General features: G+C 31.4%; 1 protein-coding gene across 1 annotated transcript in view; it reads right to left on the reverse strand.

The window, feature by feature from the left end:
- Nucleotides 1–20639, reverse strand: part of LOC148272514 (allatotropins-like) — a 217626-nt gene that overhangs the window by 180066 nt on the left and 16921 nt on the right. The window contains exon 2 of the mRNA XM_088239952.1: nt 4006–4076. The gene's annotated coding sequence lies outside the window, so the exon portion shown is untranslated. The remainder of the gene's footprint in view (nt 1–4005; nt 4077–20639) is intronic.

A 20639-nucleotide genomic window follows, 5' to 3' on the forward strand; every position in this document is an offset into this window, starting at 1 on the left:
TCAATAAACAAACATAGTTAGTAATAATTTCAAAAATAAACAACGCTTTTTTGTACACATATAGAAATAATAAAAAGCATACTGCTATGCAAAATAAAAAATGAAACTTTACATAGCAAAAAAGAAAAAAATATGGATATAAGAAAAGTAAATGAATTAAAAAGCTAATTGTATTTAAAAAAATGGTATTAACAAATTAATTAAATACCATATCGGTATAATTAAGGTCATTTTCACAAAATGCCGTACAAAACAAAAAATAACTTATCTTATACTACTATTTCAAACTTTAAATTTATGAATAGGTTTAGAATTCCAACCGTTTATGCGCTTTGCAGCTGCAGAATGTGTCCAGCTGCAAAATGTATCCAGCTTTTATTTCAAAAATTCAATTTTTAAATCATGTTTATGGGGGCTAGGTTTAATACTGGCCATGTGCTATGTAGTAGCAAGACATGCTGTAATCTAGCTTGTATCTGCTTTACATTATTAAATTAAATTATAATTGGAAACAAGGAACTAGAATCCCAACCGTCCATGCGCCAAACGTGTGGGGATATTTAAAATACATCACCTTTTAAGTGATTCTCACATGGTTCTCATTTGTTTTGAATTCATGTTAGGAATATACAAGATACAACCCGTTTAAAACAGAGAGCCTTTTCAAGAGATCGAAAATATTTATTAAAATACATTTTTCAGGGTTTTCTGAATATTTTGAACAAACCCCTGGCAAACGATGGGTTAAGCGATGCTAAAATTACCCCATAACTATGGCAACCCCCATAACAATAATTTCGTAACAAGCAACAAGGTTACGTGTAGGTAAATTGAAGAAACTATGAACAAACTTTAGTGAAAATATTTTGGTTGGCTTACATACATTTTAACAATAACATTTAACTAATTTAAGACTAATTAAAATTATTTTTAATATTTACTTGTTATATATTATGCTAATCGATTAATTTATAAAGATTTATTTATTTTCTAAAACTTATATTTGAAACACTGACTGGTTTCAAAGCTACACAAACTTAAATTATTATGAAAATAAAACTTTGTAATCAGTGTTACACAATTTTATTCTTTTACAAGAACACAACTATAGTTTCGGGGGAGCACTCCTCCCATCGACGGGTGATATAAAACTAATATAATAAACACAGAATATTGTTCACAATGTCATCGAATCTAAACAAAAAATAAACAAATTAATCAGTGAAACTTAGAGCAGGGGGTTTTTATTCTTATCTAAGGTGTTGGCATATGAATGGATGGTTATCTTAAGTACAGATATGAAAACATGGACAAAACATTAAGTCGAATTTATTTCTTAAAATTTAGCACATAAGTGGAAGTTGCAATAAGTAAGTCTAAGATTTAATGTGTGGGAAGACATCGCTCGGCTAAGAGAGTGTTAACAGACGCGGGTCTAAGAGGGTGAGTGCGGTGAGGGTGGTCGCAAAGGGAACATAGTCAATAAAGGCGAGGTGTGGTTAAATGTGTGATTATTAATTAGATTGTTTTCAGAATTTAAATTTTTGTGAATTTCTATAATTTCTAAATTATTCATATTACTGCCTTTGTTATTTACTTGGTGCAGGAGTTTTAAGGTGTGATTATGAAATGAGTGGTTACTGTCTATTATATGATTCGCGAATTCCGAGAAATTATTATTGGTCAGGCAACGGCGGTGTTCGTTTAGCCTAGTTTTAAGATTTCGCGCTGTTTGTCCAATATAGACTTTTTTGCATTCGCATGATATCTGGTAAATGCCACTCTTGTTTAGCAGCTCTGTTTTTGACTTAGAATTAAATAGTGATTTGGCAATATTATTATTAGTGTAAAAAGCGGGTTTTATAGCTGTGGGAAAGTGATTACTTATTTTTCTAGACAGAGGTCCAATGTATATAATTCTACGCCAGGTTTGTGGGTTGTTGGATATATCACCACCGCTAGAATATAGAAACGTTTGACTCAATTTGTTATTTTGTTTGCGTTTTAGCATTTTATCAATTATATTGGGGTCATACTGATTGTTATGGGCAATAAGTTTAATAATGTTTAGTTCAGTTTGGAAGTTGGAGGGACTCAGTGGGATATTGATCAATCAGTTAAGCATTGAGTGGAAACTGGCCAATTTATGTTGCACTTACTCGACTTAATGTTTTGTCCATGTTTTCATATCTGTACTTAAGATAACCATCCATTCATATGCCAACATCTTAGATAAGAATAAAAACCTCCTGCTCTAAGTTTCACTGATTAATCTGTTTATTTTTTGTTTAGATTCGATGACATTGTGAACAATATTCTGTGTTTATTATATTAGTTTTATATCACCCGTCGATGGGAGGAGTGCTCTCCCGAAACTATAGTTGTGTTCTTGTAAAAGAATAAAATTGTGTAACACTGATAACAAAGTTTTATTTTCATAATAATTTATAATGAAGTGTTACGAAGTGAATGCCGATTCAATTAAAAATACTACACAAACTTCTTTATCAAGTCATACTTAACTAACTAATTTTATCCTTTTTTTATTTTTACAGTGATTACTAAATATTACATCGATACACATGGAGCTAATATGTGAAGTCTTTTTGTTATGTTGTTCTCAAGCTAAAAGAAAAACTAAAATAAACTTTAATATTAGAGTAAAAGAACACTCAAGGTGCCTTAAAAATAGTAAGTTTACTAAATTCGCAAACCACCTGATCGAAAATAATCATAATTTTAATAAATACACTGGATAAAAAGTTCTTCATGTTGAAAATAAAATATTAAAATTAGACAACTTGGAAATATAAGAAATTAAAAAAGCGATTCATAATAAGAAAACGTGACAAAAGGACTCGCCTCATTAGCTTCATATGTGTCAATGTAATATTTAGTAATCGCTGTAAAAATAAAATATAATAGAATTCATTAGTAAAGTATACCTTGATAAAGAAGCAAGTATAACTTTGAAACCGGTCGGTAGAATAAAAAAGGTGGTTAAGGTTGTTTTATTATTTATTATCATTTTTTAACTCAATTCATAAACAAGTTTTAACACAATGAGACGAAATAAATTACCTTCCAATCAGCGCGTTGTAAAAAAGTAATTATATTCTAGATAAATAATTTTTTTTATCATAATACCTTTGAAAATAATTGTTTTTATCTTAAGTTTATTTTCTTTATTTTTTTAAGGGCATGTTTTTGGAGTGACGTCGTTTTTATAAATCTTTCAAATTCTATGTAGTTATATTTTTTTTAACTCACCTTTATTATTAACTTAAAACAGTATTAACACTTATTAGTCTAACCCTTTTAGCCCAGGTGTATAATAATTCTAATATATTTACTCACGTACCCAATTGAAATTAAAAAACGGCGAGTTTTTTGTTTAATTACAGGTATCCCTAAGTTCCTCACTATTTTTTCTGCTTATTTTGGTTGTCGGTATTAAATAGAAAATTTCGTTTTTTAATTTGACAGCTAGTTTTTTTAGCTAGTTTGTTTTGTAACAAATTCCTGTCGTCCTTCAAAACGTAATTTCAAGAAAGTTTAAAAAAAATAGATTTAAGAATATCAGCTTTAAGCTGCTCGTTTAAAATTAATCAACTAATCATTAAAATTGAAAACAATAAAACTTGTTCAACTTAATTGACATATGTTATAAGGTAAAAACACATGTTTTATAAACTTTGTAAATTTATTATCAATATGAGACCCAGCGTTCATTAAAAATGAAAAAAACGTGATTGTTTTCTTAAATTTTCTCTAGTACTCGTAAAATATCATTTCTTTTGATCCAGAAAAACTTATTAATGTCTGGTTACTTCAATTTCGTTAAAATATATGTGTGTATATATAGCCTCGAGCTGTGTGTAAATAAAATAAAAAACTCTCATGGAATCAAAAAAATTATCACCACAAATATAAAACCTTTAAGGTCGTTATAATTGATTTTCATCAGAATCGAAAATTTAAATAAATATAAATTATTGTACTTACCGATAGATTTTCTGATTTGAAGATTACAGGTAGACAGCAACCAGAGTTTGATTGATAAATTCGTTCGTTACCTGTGAACAGAAATATAACACAATTGTATTGATAATCAGTATAATTATCATTGTTTGTAACCACCTCTCAACCATTAAGTTTCATTTCTCTTTGTTGTCATCCGGTTTCTGTACGTGACAATGACATTACATCCTAATAATGGGTACGAACGAGTAATTGTTTTATGTGACAGTAAATGACAGAACTGTAAAAGGAAATATTTTTTAACGGCAAACGTAAGTGTATTTGAACTTAAGACGTTTACAAAAAAAATATTTCTGAAATTGTATTGCTGGTGCTCGCTCGTAATAAAATCGTCTAAGATTATACGACAAATAAGACTCTTTCTAACGGAAAGATGCTTGAAAGGATCGTTATATTATTTTTTTTTAACACTTCAGACCTAAATTGATTCCTGGGTTGATAAAAATCATTTTTTAGTATGCACACACCAAAGGAATTATTGAAAAACTTTTGATATTTTAATTTTTATGCTTAAAAGATTATTTAACCCCTAAGTGTATATAAAGCCATATCTGGCTTGAAGTTTAAGAAGGAATTTGTATTTTTTTTTATATTTTCAAAAAAACTATCGCGTAAGCGTGTTATAAGTGCTAAATATGGCTAAGTTGTACTTTGAGTTTATTTATGCATGTAAGTCTATATATGGCCCGATAAATTTATCTTCACTTTTTATTTTTAATGAAAAAAATATTTCTCAAATTATTTTTTCTATATCATTCCAAGTCACTCTCATAACATTTGTTTTTTTCTAAATCCAAAAACCAAACTATACGGTAAGGGGTGAACTTTGATTTTTTTTAAACAATTCATCTTAAACTAACCACCTACAAAATTAATTAAAATGTTTTATTATCTTTCAATTTGTGTATATTTATTCAATCAAATGAATATAATTTTACATAAATTTCACTAACGTATCATTTATTAGAATGACAGGAATTTGCTCCACAACAAACGAACCAGCCAGCCGTTGTGATATAATGCTGATTACCGACGTACACAATAAAAAATAATAATATTTCTAGAGGTTCCAGTATTCGAAAAATGAACAAGCAGCTTCTGAATTTTGATGGAATTCCATTTGTCAAATTTAATGATTTTTCACTACAGACAAAAAACTGTTCCAAATTGAGTTTAAAAATATGTAAAACATGATAAATTGGGCACAAACAATTAAATGGCTGTATGATAGAATCCCATTTGTCAAATTGAGTGACTTTTCAGAAGAAATAAAAAATTGTCTAAAATCGAGTAAAATATAAACAAAACACGATAAATTGCGCACAAATAATTTAAGGGCTTTTTATTGGAATTTCACTTGTTAGATTTACTGATTTTTTTGTGAGTCAAAAAACTGTCTTAAATTGAGTTAAAAAATATACTGTACATAACATGATAAATTGTACACAAACAATTGAAGGGGTTTTCGATAGAATACCATTTTTTTTCAAAATGCGATTTTTCAGAAGAGGAAAAATACTGTTCCAAATTGAGTTTAAAAAAATATATATAAAATGATTAATTAGGCACAAAAAATTAAAGGGTTTTATGATAGAATCTCCTTTGTCAAATTGAGTGATTTTTCAGGAGAGATAAAAAATTGTCTGAAATTGAGTATATAAATAAACAAAACATGATAAATTGCGCACAAATAATGTAAAAGCTTCTTGTTAGAATCCCATTCGTCAGATTTAGTGATTTGGTGAGACAAAAAACGGTCTCAAATTGAGTTAAAAAATATTCTGTTCATAACATGATAAATTGTACACAAACAATTGAAGGGGTTTCCGATAGAACCCCATTAAAAAATATTGCGATTTTTCAGGAGAGACATAATACTGTTCCAAATTTAGTTTAAAAATAAGTATAACATGACAAATTGGGCACAAACAATTAAAGGGCTTTATCATAGAATCCCATTTGACAAATTTAGTTATTTTTTGAAAGAGACAAGAGAGAAAAAAACTGTTTATTTTCCATAGGAACTAGAGTAAAAAATAAATCAATTTGTATATTTAAAAGATTATCCGGGCTTAAAGGGTTAAGGAGGTATTCTTATTTTATATATAACTTATTTTAAGGAGGTAAATATTTCGTTTTAGCAAAATACATAAAAATACGCATATTTATGCTACTTTTAATTTAAGATTCTTAATTACTGACCTCTTCATTATGGGTTACTTTGGTAAATGAAATACAATATTTTTATTTTAAGTAATCATTTATTTCTCATTATTCCTGCTTACATCTTTAATATGGCGTTTTTCTGCCTACCACTATAATATGGCGTTTTTCTGCCTACCGCTTCCCTTACATAAATACATCTTCTCGTGCACGCTCGCCGATTATTCTGACTTTTGATGTGTCAATTGTAAAGTGATTGTTGGATTTGATCATACCATATATTTATCGGTTCTTCCTCATTTTCTCAACATGTCCATTCGCTCAACATGTCCATAACAACTCAGAACTCCTTTCTTGATTTTGTCGATAACAGGTTGTAAGCCGTGTAAACGCCTAGACTCTATAAATGTTCTCCATTCTGTTAATTACAAAAAAATAAATTATTAGATTAAAATTTTTGCGAGATTTTATTTGGGTAATTTAATAACCGTGTTAGAAATAGGAATCAAGTTCACTCGAACCTCAAACTTCTGCGGGACTACCACGAAATAACAATCCGTCTCAAAACCCGTTTAAAAAAAATATATATATAAAGTCCTTTCTTTTCATTGTTGCTTTAATTTATTATTCAAATACCTGACTGAGCTAGGAAGAAATAGTTTTTTTTTACATCCACTACGAATTGTATTGTAGTTTTTACGGTGATAATTTGAAGAAATGTATTTTTGAAACGCCAGAACCATTCGCACGGAAACCAATATAGTACTTTTATAACCGTGTAAAATGTCTTAAAGGTGGAATTTCACTAACAAGGGTCCTACCCACTTAGCCACATTGGTTGTCAATTCAAAGCTTTATACCAAAATACGTTCCTTGAACAGATTTACAAAAAAATGGAATATGTATCTACTTACATTTTCATCCATTAAATAAATGAAAACTCTGTCTTACTAAAAATAATCTTCTTAACCATATCTTGGAATGTTGAATTTGAATAAACTATGGATTTTCAAACATAGGCAGAAGATGGTGAATGTTATATCATCTTTAATACTAAACCATCCTAAACGCTAAAACATAATTGATTTATTTTGTAACAGAGAGGGAAAACATTTTTACGAAGGGAATATGGGAGTCTAGGCATTTACAGGGCGTAAGACATAGCATTGGCTGGTTTGAGTGTCCACTTTAAACACTGTGTAACATTCAACATTCTGCCTATGTTTGAACATCGTATAAAAATTGGAAAATTGTTTTCAAGCGTTGACTAGTAGGTGAACTGGTTCAGCCGGATGAATCTTACCCGCACGTTAAAGGTTTCAGCTCTCTTACTTCACAAAAGTCATCAGATGGAAGAGTTGAAGAAACATAGGCAGAATGGTGAATGTTACACTGTGTGTGTGTAAAGTGACTACTTAAACTAGCCAATGACAGGTCATAAGCCCTGTAAATGCCTAGACTCCCATATTCCCTTCTCAAAAATATTTTTGTCTCTGTAGCAACAAATTTAAATGTGAACAACTCCCTAGAGAGAAAATCCAGCCAGTCCGCAAGCATTAGGACATACTCAAAACATTGTTGAGCTAAAACAAAAAAGGTGCAAGAGAGCGATTTTTTTTACTTCACCAACGGCACGTTCCGGAATATTGTAAACGCCGTGTTATTGTCAAATTGTTAAAACTGAAAAAGTCCTGTGAAGAATTCATAGTTTAATTGCCTTTCAAGAGTATCCTAGTAGTTAAGGATAGTTTATATCAGAGGTCCCCAAACTTTTCTGCCTCGTAAACTCCTTGCCGATTTTTCTGTTTTTGTGGACCCAAAGCTTTCTAATTTATTTTTTAAAATTGTTAACTTTAAATGTGTTTTTGAAGCTGACGTAAAACTATTAACTTTTATAAAATTTACTGTATGGCGGGAAATTTTAAAAAAGAACAAACTTCAGTGTCAAGATGTAATTTTTGAAAGTTCCCGTCATTTTTCGCGGACGACCGCCTGACTCCGGCAGACGGCCGTTCCTATATTTTACCCCTTGATATTGGCAATAGAGCAATGATTTTTTAATGAATTTTTTTACACTCTATAGAAATTTAACATCGACGTGTCTCCATTGTTTTTTTTTTTTTTGATAAATTGTTTCTTACAGCAGGTAGAACCATAAAAAACGCATAAAAGGCGCCCAGTTTAAACTGCTGTCTTCGGACGTACGGAATACAAATATGATCGGGTTGTGGTTCCGTGGCTAGCGTTGCAGACTCACGGATCAGAGGTCCGAGGTTCGAACCCCACTCTACCCCAACTTGATTTCCATTTTCTAATAGTGAGTTATTCACAAATCGTTAAAAATGGTTGCCAAAATTTGAATATTTGGGTAGATTTTAAGAACGCTAATATTTATTTTTGAAAAAAAAAAAAAAAAGATGAATAATTTTGAAAACTGGGAAAAATACCGAATTTTGTTCTGACTAGATGTATATACTCTAAGGTTCTGACACTATTTTTAAAAAAAAACTTAATAAAAAGGGGTGCAAAAAATGGGACTACGAAACCTCGATTTTGTCGGTTTTAGTTAGGCATAATAAGTTCGACGTGCAGTTGTCTTTTTCGCACAACATCGGAAAGGTATCTGCGAATGACAGAAAAATCATATTCCCTATTTATCAAGTTTCTCTGCCACTGCGTTTGCTCTTAATAGGAAACGAGTTAATTACCAAGATTTTAATAAACAACGCTCAATTGTTTAGTTATTTTTCCGTCACTTTTCTCCGAGACATTTTGTTTGAACAGCGTCAAATTTTATTTTTATTTGTAGGGAAACATTTTTCTCCATCAAAGTTGAGCTTCGGACTAAAGAGCTTCTTTAATAAAATGTATGCGCTTGATATTGAGATGAATAAACTTAAGAAAAGGTTTTTGATTTTTTGTAAGAAAATTTCGATGAAAGTTTCTAGCGATGTACGAACTCCATTTTAAAGTTTATTTTTGACTTTTCTTCCCTTTCAATTCCTCGTTTTTATTCCATTATAAATGTTAAACAATTTATTTTTTGTTACTTAACATACTCATTCTAGAATTTCCGTAGAATTTTGTTGGTTGCTGGGATCTGATTGGAGCTCCTACCTCAGTTGGAGATTGACAGAAGAAACGAGGTTGGCGTTCAATGTATTTATTTGTTAATTTAAACGCCCTGTAGGCTTTTACATGTTTTTATATATATTTATATATAAATAACAAACATATATTCCTGGACTGAATATGATCCTGGACGTTGCTCTTTTATGGATTGATGTCGTGTGTGCAATTCTGTTGCCCCTGCAGAATACGATGTATTATATTCAATATACGATGCTAACTTGCTTCTTAGGTCGATGCTCTATTTTACAAGTAAAATCGTTTGGCACGTGTGTGTGTCATCAATCACTGGATTTTGACCCTCACATTTCCATGTTTGAGCGAATAAAGGTCAAACCGCACTAGAGCGTCGCTGCAGGTCAGCGACGCGGCGCGTTGAAATTTTCTTTGGAAATATATTTTTTGTTGCTGCAACGCGCCATGCAGTGTAGTTCAGCGTCACTCTAGTGCTGTTTGGCCGTTAAGAATAGAGTCATCTGATGATGAATGATTTACGATTTCAAACCTAATGGTGCATATACCACTGTATTGGTATCGTATTGAACCAGGTTGTGGTTCCGTGGCTAGTGTTGTGGACTCACAGATCGGAAATTCAAGGTTCAAATCCCACTCTACCCTAAATCGTTTCACGTTTTCTGATAATGAGTTATTTACAACTCGTTGAAAATGACCCCATAAACAATTATTTGATCAAATCGTCAGAACGCAAATATCCCCATTCAAAAAAAAAGACCATTGCTCCACGAGGCGAACAAGAATATAGTACTGTGTGTGAAATAGAACCATATATAATCCTAAGGCCCGATTACAATGGAATGTTAGGAAAGTTATCTTTAACCAACAAAAACTAACAGCAAACATTTTCTTTATTTATTCAGTTATTTACAGCTCGTTGAAAATAGCTATCAAAATTAAATATTTGGGTAAATTCTAATAACGGAAATATTTATTTTATATTTAAAAAAAAACCGAACTAAATATCATACCTTTCCCCGTAGGGGTAGACAGAGAGGATGAAACGCTATTTCAATATTTCTTTGCATACAGACCTCGCTTCTTCTACATTCATACATTCGGGCACGCTTGACAATTATTACTACTTTCGACTTGTATATCTTCAAATATTTGCTGAACTTGGTCTCGTCATGTATTTTTCGGCCTTCCTCAATATAATAAACAAATAAAACAAAAGCATTTATTATTTGTGCAATAATAAATGCTTTTGTAGTGTCTAGATTCGGTTATTTTAATGATACTCGTATCTATGCGGGTCTGGGTGTACCAAAAAATTAAATTATTCACAGCGTGTCAGTCAAATCACTTGACTATTTCAGAAATTACACTGGCTACGCTTTCTACAGAGAAAAATGCTTTATGGTATTTAGTTGAAAAATTGTTTATCGAATCAAAAATACTTTTTAAAGGTTTTAAAGTAATTCGTTTGATTTTAAAGTTCGTAACTCCGGAAATTTCAAAGGGTCAAGAAGTTTAGTTTAGTATTAAAGTTAAATAAGTTATTCTCGTTGGTATGTTTTTCTTCTGAGTAAAAGTGAAAATAATATAATATATTTTTACTTTTGAAATAGGGAAATATCACAGACTACGAAAACCTATAAAATATATGAAATGGATTAAGAATAATTAATTATATTTTTAAAATCAGTATGGAAAATGTGACGACATATTTTCATACGCAAATGTAAAAAATAAATTTAATAAAAATATGTTGCAAGAAAAACGTGACGTGTCTGGCCTTTGTTGTTGTGACGTCAAGATTTGTGATAATGTTCTTAAAAATTTAATACGACTAATAAATACGAATCGTGACGTACTAGGGGCGTGGCCAATGGATTGACCGTTTTTGCGGGAATCCAAAATTACAAATTCACAAATATTTTATATAGTACTAATAATTAGCAAAAAAATAAAAAGTTTGCTAGGTAGTATTTCAAAGACCTTTATTACTTTAAAAATGTGATTTAAAAAAACAAAAATTTCACTTTTGTTATGCTTTTGTGTTTACGCGAGTACGTAGATTGTGTGTATTGGATTTATAAATAAAAAGAAATAATAAATATAACATCCTCAATAAAACAAACGTTTTTGTCAACTACAGCGAATTTTTTCAAAATTATAACTGATGGAAAAAAGGGTTTTCGTATTCACGAGAGTTTTAGTTTTTAATAAAAAAAATATTTTTTTAAAATTTATATATGTATTAAGTAAAAACAACAGTTGTTTTATAAGGATACAAAATGTAAAAAAATAGTACATACATCCAGTTAAAGTTTTTTACAAAACACACAGTAAAGAGAAAAATAATATATTATTTAAGACATGAGAAAAAAAAAGAGCTCGTAAGAAAGTTAAGGGATGAGGAAATAGAGTGGAGGAGTGGAGGAGAGGGATTTTCATAATAAAGTTGACCAATTCAAAATTTTGATATCATAATAAAATAAACATATTTAAATTAACATAAACTTATTAAACACTGACAAATGTTTCATTTTACAGTGTTGCAACAAGTTTTTTTTTGAAGTCACAAAATGTTGTATTAAAAATATCTAAACGGGGACAAAATAAATTAAATTTTGAGCAGCTACGATAAACAAACGAGTTTTTAACATAATTTTTTTAGGGCAATGAATAATAAAAAAAATAAACTTTTCGTGTTGACTTTACGGGACAATTGATTAAAATACGCAATAAAAAATATGATATAATGGGTAAAGTTTTTCTAATATAATAATTATTAATGTATGTTATGTATGAAACAATCGAAGCAATATATAAGAACCTACTAAATTACCTAATAAATAAATTACCTGGTCCATGAAGAAGTATAGAAATTGAAAAAATAATATTTTCAGGCGTTGCCTAGTATGTAGGTGAAATAATTCAATTTGATTAATCTCACCCGCATAAATAAAGGTTTCAGCTCTTTAACTTCACAAACATCAACAGATGAAAGAATTGAAGGAATATAGATGTTCAAATATAGACAGAAAGGTGAATGTTACACAGTGTGTAAAGTGGCCACTTAAACCAGCCATTGACAGGTCATAAGCCCTGTAGATGCCTGGACTTCTATATTACCTTCTCTTAAATGTTCTTCATCTCTGTTGTAATATTTTAATAATCTAAATAACACCTTTATTTTATCAGTTGGTTAGAAGAAGTTCATTTGGCAAAAAATCCGCCAATGTTTAATTTATGTATTTTTTACTTTTTTTACTCGCATATGAAGAAATAAACAAAAATACGTATCCAAGAAGACAAAGTTAAATTTAATATTTTTTTTTTTATAAATTCATCACTTTTCTAAAAAATAACAAGCGAAATTACATTTTTATGCATTATCACAGTTTGTATTGAGAATATCAAATATTTATTCAAACTTTTTTCCATACCTATGTATCCTGGATATAGGTGAATACTTTCGAAGCACTTCACAATTTAAAATAGCATAGATACCGGTATCGTGTAGATGTTGATGAGATGTATGTTTGTTTTAGGCTGTTTATGGAACACTAGTTTCACTTCGTCAGAAGCATTCAGATGCAGGCATTTGATAAAAACTTATCAGAGTGACACTTTACACAATGTGACTCGCTGGCAGGACGGTCAGACAACAATAATGTTGAATTATTTCACAGGCAATTTAAGAAGAGGCTTTTGACGTTTAAGCAGTCATGAAGTTCTGTAAATGAAACAAATCCCGCCTTTTATTGTTGTCGTCACCGCAATAGAGACGTACCGCCGAAAAACTTCACTATCGATCGACAATATCGATTTTATATCAAATAGAATATCGAATTACATTGTGTGTATTCATTTTAAAAGAAGCTCAATTACAAATAACTATCGACGTGCCAATAAGCGATGTGATAACAACTTCACACCGTTGTTGTTTATCGTATTCACGATCACAATGCAACATCCGTGAACACCTAATATTAAATGTCAAAATATTTACCCTTCGCATCTTATAATTCTGCTGCGAAATCACATATTTAAATTTCACCGGTGTAAATATAAAAATAATTCCAAAACGGTTTTTTTTTTATTATCTATTATTTATCATGCTATTTATTGCATTTAGCCGGCGGTTGGCAAGCCAAATGTAATTGTAATTCAATTTTCACTTTTTTGTATTAGATACTCCTTACTATTTTGCAAATGCAATATATTGTATTATTTTTTTATGTAAACGCCGATTTTTCGCCAGTGAACTGTATTTATTTACTAGGAAAACAAAAAACAAACCGACACGAGCGTTGACTTAGAGATTACACACGCGTTAACTTAGGACTGCGATAATTTAAGCATGTTCATTATTGTTCATTGTGATCGCTCAAGTGCTTAGCATGTTTTTAAGCACGTCGATAGTTATTTGTGATTGAGCTATAGAGCGATGTTGTTCAGCATAGCGAAAGCCCTTCCAACAGGCATAACCATCGGCAGGTCAGTTCTGTATATCGGAATATAAAACAATCTATGCTGACGCTGTCTTAGGTAATTTTTAGGAACACACAAACCAATGCTCCTCATAATCTCAGGATTATCGACCATATTTATTTATTTGACACTTTATATACAGATTAGGGCAGGCATATTGCCTTAAGGCAATTTTTTCCTACCTACCCAAACCGTTCAGTTTGAGAAAATTATAAATACATGGACATATTGAATCCTACAATTTTATACAAAAATTAAAAACAAGAAAACAAAATAAAAATATATTTTTCAAAAAAATAACACTATACTATGAGAGGAGAGGGGGTGGAAAGGAAAGAAGAAGGATAAAGGAACAATTTAAATATTTAGATAGTGACATTTTAATCTTGACTTAAAGGTAAATAAAGAAACGGCGTCTCTAACTTTAGTGGGTAGATTATTCCACAATCGAACGGCTGCTACTGTGAAAGAGGAGGCAAGAAAGTTAAAGCGATGACAGGGTATTAAAAGGGTTCTCTCGTTACTAGAACTAAGAGATAGTCCGTGTTGTAAAAGAGGTTGGACGATTCCTCTCAGATAAACAGGTGAAGTGGGATTATTTTAAATATTGTGAAGAAGTGATAGAATGTGAATGTTTCTTCTATGCCTGATACTGAGCCAGTGTAGTTGCGTGCGATACTCGGTTATGTGGTCAAATTTGCTAAGATCAAAGATATAACGAATACAAATATTCTGCAATTGTTCTAACTTATCAAGTGATTCAGAGTGACATCTGGATAACATACATCCGCATAGTCAAGGAGTGGAAGAAGTAAGCTCTGGACTAATGTTTGCTTAACATTAATTGGCAAGAAATTCTGTAATCTTTTAAGTGAGTGCAAACTGCTATAAAGTTTACGACTAAGTTCGTTAACCTGATCGTGCCACCGTAAATGCTTATGAATTATAATACCCAAGTTTTTGACTGAAGTCATGAATGGAATTGGACCATACAACAACCGATAAAAATGTGCAGTCAAATACACATTCCTTCTAGTATCTTAACTGTTAGAGCCACGCATCCCTTTAAGAAACTCGCTCGGGTAGAGCCAAGGATAATACCCGCTTTCTCTCATGTAGAGATATCTCAGAAACTTCTTTTGGATTTTTTCTATCATAAGAGAGTTCATGTAGCCCCCAACTAATCGAGCCACTCTCGAGTCTACTTCGCACCAAGAAGTTGTAAAGAGTTCACAATACGCGGGTATTTTTGAAAACCCTGGCAGTACGCAGAACAAATCCTAACATCTTCAATGCATTACCATTGATTGCCTCTTAATGTAGGCTTTGGGTACTTTAACTTAATGACTTTAAAGAAATTAAATAAACACGAAAGATCTTAGAACAACTAACTATAGTCTAAAAATCACAAAATCTATAATTATATAAAATTATAGATTTCAGTGCAGCGCACCGTTCACCCTTTTCCCGGCACTCACCCTACTTTCAGTATCTTTCTCGGTCTTTTCATTCCTAGTAAATATACTTCCCAGGTACACAAATTCTTCTACCTGATTCAGAATATCTCCGTTCACACTGATCTCACATTAAGTTATATTTTCATCCCTTTCAAAAACCATCACTTTCGATTTATCAACATTTATAAGCTAATCGCTTTTCTTGCATACATCGTAGACTTTTGTTACCAAGAATTGCAGGTCTTCTTTGCTGCTAGCAAGAAGAAGCGGCATCATCCACATACAGAAGACAGTTAACAGTTAAACCACTCATTTTTGCTCCCATTCTTAAATTCTTCAGTTCTTTCATACAGTTATCGGTGTATATGTTGAACAACCATGGTGACATTACACATCCCTGTTTGACTCCTTTAGGAATATCAAACCATAATGCGAATGACCCATTTACCTTCACAAATGCTGAGCTGTCCATATACAGTGACGAAATAGCCCTTCTCAGGTTACCATTCACTCCATACTTTGATTAAACCTTCCACAAATTCTGTCGGTCAACTCTATCAAATGCCTTTTGCTACTTTGGCAAACAAATGTTTATCGCCGGAGGCTAAACAAGCAGTTCACAAAGGAGTTCTAGTGCCAAATCTAATGTATGGGAGCGAAGTATGGAATTTAAAAAAACGATGATTGAAAAAGGTTTAATGCTGTCAAAATGCGATCCCTCAGGCAAATGTGTGGTAAAACGATGTATGATAGGTGCACAAATGTCGAGATCCGTGAAGTGTGTAAGGCTGAGACATGCATTATCGACAGAATCAAGAAAGGGGGCTGCGTTGGTTTGGACATGGACAGCGAAAGAACGGCTAAAAGAATCGATGCAGAAAACGAGGAAAACCGAGAAAGACATGGCACGATCAAGTACATCAAATACTTGAAGATGGACATGTCAAAAGTAGGAATAATCGGCGTGCTTGCAAGAGAACATGTATGAATGTAGAGGAAGCGAGGTCTGTATGCCAATACGGAGTTATGTGGCGTTATATCCTCTCTGCCTACCCCTACGGGGAAACGGTGTGATGGTTTGTTTGTTTGTTTGTATATAAAATTATAAACATATGAGTACATAATATGGATTCATATATTTATAAAAATTAAAATGCCCTTTGCACCACAGGGTGCGTATAGGGACGTGATGAATAATCGCCATTTTAACGGTGTCTTTTCAGAAATAGTTCGAATCCGTCATTAATATTAATATAAAATACGCTTGAATTTACGAGTATGCTTACCTTTATACAAATTTGAACTTTCACAAATTGCTGGGAAAATTTTGCAACAAAATTAATATATCGTTAACTCGGAAAATTATACAATATATCTCTATTAGTAAAACGCGCTAACAATTTAACAATTATAGTGGGAGCGTAGTTTGTAATAAGCACACAAAATGGCGTACGTTAATTTTGGTAACTAATAAAACAAATTGATTGGCTTAAATAATTGTACATATAATTAATGGTTATGAATAATTGATTAATTAATTATTGTAAGGTGAAATTTGATTGCATTTGGCCGGAATAATGCTTTCATTTTCCAATTAGAACTTTCAACAGCACAATTGACAAATAAAATGTATTATTATCATTCCGTGTCTCCCTAAAAATGATTTTTTTCGTCGACTCTCACCCGTTTAGTGAGGAACTTCAGCCCTACGGGAAATTAGATACAATAAATGTTTTCTAGCGCGCGGTAAAAAATTGGAGCATTAAGTTGTACCGCAAAGTTTCCTGAAAATGTACGAAAAAACGAAAATAAATATTTTGAAAAACGTCAGTAGTTCATATAAATCAATCAATGGTAAGAGAGTTATAGACGAATTCCGATTAGGGAAAAACTAATCGAGAACACGCGGAGGAGAACCGTTGACGTCACACGCAGAGTTATTTCAGAAATACAAAATTTAAAAAAATCATAGCGGTGATAATACGATATATAAAAATTGAAAAAAATATTTTGTTGGTTGAGTTGAATAGTCTGTTAAGAAACACTTAAAAGAAACAAAACGGTGAACATCCTCGCTATTTTATTAGATACAATAATATAGACTAGAGATGAGCGTTTCGGTTATTTAAAAAGTTGCAGTGACATTTACCGTTTTTTTAATAAGAGCTAAGAGCAGCGTTGACATAAAATTTCGTAAAAGTAACTGCTAGAACAGTTATCCAAAATCACAATTCAACTGTTATTTAAGAAACAGTTTTACATTTTTTCAATTTCATGGAAGTCGGGAGGGTGGCCACATTTGTTTCCATGCACCTTTGAACTATTATTTTCAAATGCAGTTTCATTTAATAAATTAAATAACAATTTTTGTTCATCATCATCATTCCCTTTCCGAACCAAACGGTGCATAGGTCACTACATTGGTACATCAATCAGAGCGCATTTTGATCATTTTCTTACATGAAGGTCCAGGGGATTTTGAAATATTTCAGTGTAAAAACACCTTTTCAAATAAATATTTCATATCAGCCATGTCGAGAATTGAACACAAGACCTTTTGCGTGGTTTTTTTTTCATTTTTTTGTACCACCTCTAATACAGATACGTTTTAAAAATGTTTTTTTATATGTATTAAATGTGTGTATTAAAAAAAATGTTTTTAAGCCTCGCAATGTAATGGTCAGCGCGTTTGTCTACCATGCAAGGGGTCTCGGGTTAATTCCCGACAACGTTGATGTGAAATATTGATTCTAAAGGGTGTTTTAAGCTAGAATATTTTATAGTCACTGGACTCTGGTATCTAAAGGGTATGACTGATCATCTTTCCTTCATAAAACATAAATGACTAAGATCCGCTGCAATTGGTGTATCTATGCAGTGCCCTATGCACTATTAGGTGCGGAAAGAGAATGATGATAATTATGATTAAATTATTTTTTTTAAAACAAAAAAAATCCGTTCATAACCTGATTTTTTACTGTTACGTTAAGATGTGAAGTTCAATTTATTTTCTCGATATAATGATATAAATCTGATCTGAACTGATCTGTGGGCCTCGTGGTGTAATGCTCAGCGCATTTGTTTACCACGCAAGAGGTCTTGGATTCGATTCCGGACATGGTTGATATGAAATATTATTTAAAAGGGTGTTTTAGACAAGAATATTTCATAGTCCCTAGACTGGTACCTAAAGCGTAAGACTGATCAGCTTACCTTCATGTAACAAAAATAATTAAGATACGCTGCAATTGGCGTATCCATGCAGTATCCTATGCACCATTAGGTGTGGAAAGAGAATGATGATATCGATGATATGAAAACTTTCTTGTCTTTTTTTATTTTTGATCTCTCCCATGGGAATAGTCCGCGCCTCCCGGGTTAGAAACCGCTGCTTTAAAATATACATAGTTTCACTGATGCGAAAGATGTAAATCTCCAAGGTGATTATGTTCAGCTGCCTGACAGCTCTTCTTTTCGGCATAACCAGAGACAATTTGGTTCTGGAAGCCGGAAGAGCCTGTGTTGACGCCGTCAGTTATATTCGTGGAAAGGATCGTAAAAATTAATACTCCCCGAATGGCCAAGTTCTCCTAACCTCTTACCAGCCTGAAAAAATGGCTCAGTTTGAACCCATCCCTTCTAAGTTGCAAATTGTTGGTCCCACGCGTGCCTAAGAAGAATGCACCAGGATATATTCGCGAATAACAACCATACTCTGTCATGTAGAAATACCTCAGATTTTTTTCTGAACCCTCTCCAATATGAGAAAATACCTGATCGATATAAATGAATATTTCACATCGATCCTTCGAAGAATCGAAACCAGAACTTCAAAAATGATAGGCCAACCACTACACTAAAAATTAAAATTGTTCCTCTATTCTTCTTCTTTCCTTCCCACCCCTCTCCTCTTTTCATAGTGCAGTGTTAATTTTTTTTTTATATATATTTTTATTTTGTTAATCTTTGTTTTTATTTTTTGTGTAAAATTGTAAGATTCAATATGTCCATGTATTTATAAATTCCTCAAACAACGGTTTGGGTAGGTAGGAAGAAATTGCCTTAAGGCAATATGCCCGCCCTTATTTGTTTATTTATTTTATATGTACGTAAAGTGTCAAATAAATAAAATAAAATACACTATAAATATACAACACTTTATATAAATATACAATTTATATACGTATAAGGGCGGGCATATTACCATAAGGCAATTTCTTTGTACTTCCTAAACCGTTCAGTTACAGAAAATTATAAATACATGGACATATTCTAGGTAATTATGCAGAACTTTATAATTTTATACAAAACTTTGAAAAAAAAATTACACTATGAAGAGGGGAGTGGACAGGAGATGGGAAAGAAATAAGATGGAGAAATGATCAACTCAAACATTTCGATAATGACGTTTTAATCTTGATTTTAATGTAAATAATGAAGGGGCATCCCTAACACTAGTGGGTAGATTATTCCACAGTCAAACAGTCTCTACTCCACAACGAAGCCGATTATCTCCACTCGATTTCATCGAGTCGAAAACGCTCGTCCGAAATTCTAGTTCTATTTTGCACTCAGAACTGTACTCTTCATGCTCATAAATATTTTTTTTAAAGTTATTTTTTTCAAATTAGGTCAATAATTTTATAAAATTATGCAATAATTCAAAAGAACACCATTTTTAAGTTTTAAAACTGGCACACATATTTTTTTTAAATATTTTATTTGTTTTCATTTTAGCCTGAGTGCGTTAACCTACATGATTGTTTTTTTTCAAAGTTCACGATCGTGTATGTAATTAATTGTTGAGTACTTTTTTTATGACAAATAAATGAAAAATCATTTTCATAGTATGTTTTACTTACTCAATTATTAGGTATATAAAAAAAATACAATTTAAACGTTTTTACTGTATGAGATAATAATGTTCATTTACAAATTTATTTAACCTTTTTCATGAATCTCTAAAAAATATTATTTATTCTGTGTGTATTAAAGGAATTTTTCTAAAATTTTTAGTGATTTTAATTTTTTTTTTCTATCTTTTAAATTATTTATTTCTCATTTTTTTGAAAACAATGAGTACTAAATCTCAAACTTATAATCTACCTTTAAAATTCATTTACCTTACAATATTAGTTTATTGAATACAATTAACGTAATTTTACTGAAATATGGTTAAAACTTGCTTGACATATCTTTATAAGGACGACAAAAATTCGCTCCAAAACAAACAAGCCGGCCAAAAGTCAGCTGTCTGAGGTAAAAACAAAATTTTCTGTGTATTGCTGATTACCAACATATACAAAAAAAAAGAGACTTCCTTAGAGGTTCCTGTAATTAAAAAATGATCTCGCCGCTTTTTAATTTCTGTAGATACGAGAATCTCAATAT

This window comes from Micrasema longulum, unplaced genomic scaffold, assembly GCF_059751315.1.
Source record: "Micrasema longulum isolate JH-2025_06_02 unplaced genomic scaffold, ASM5975131v1 h1tg002312l, whole genome shotgun sequence".
Classification (NCBI taxonomy): Eukaryota; Metazoa; Arthropoda; class Insecta; order Trichoptera; family Brachycentridae; genus Micrasema; species Micrasema longulum.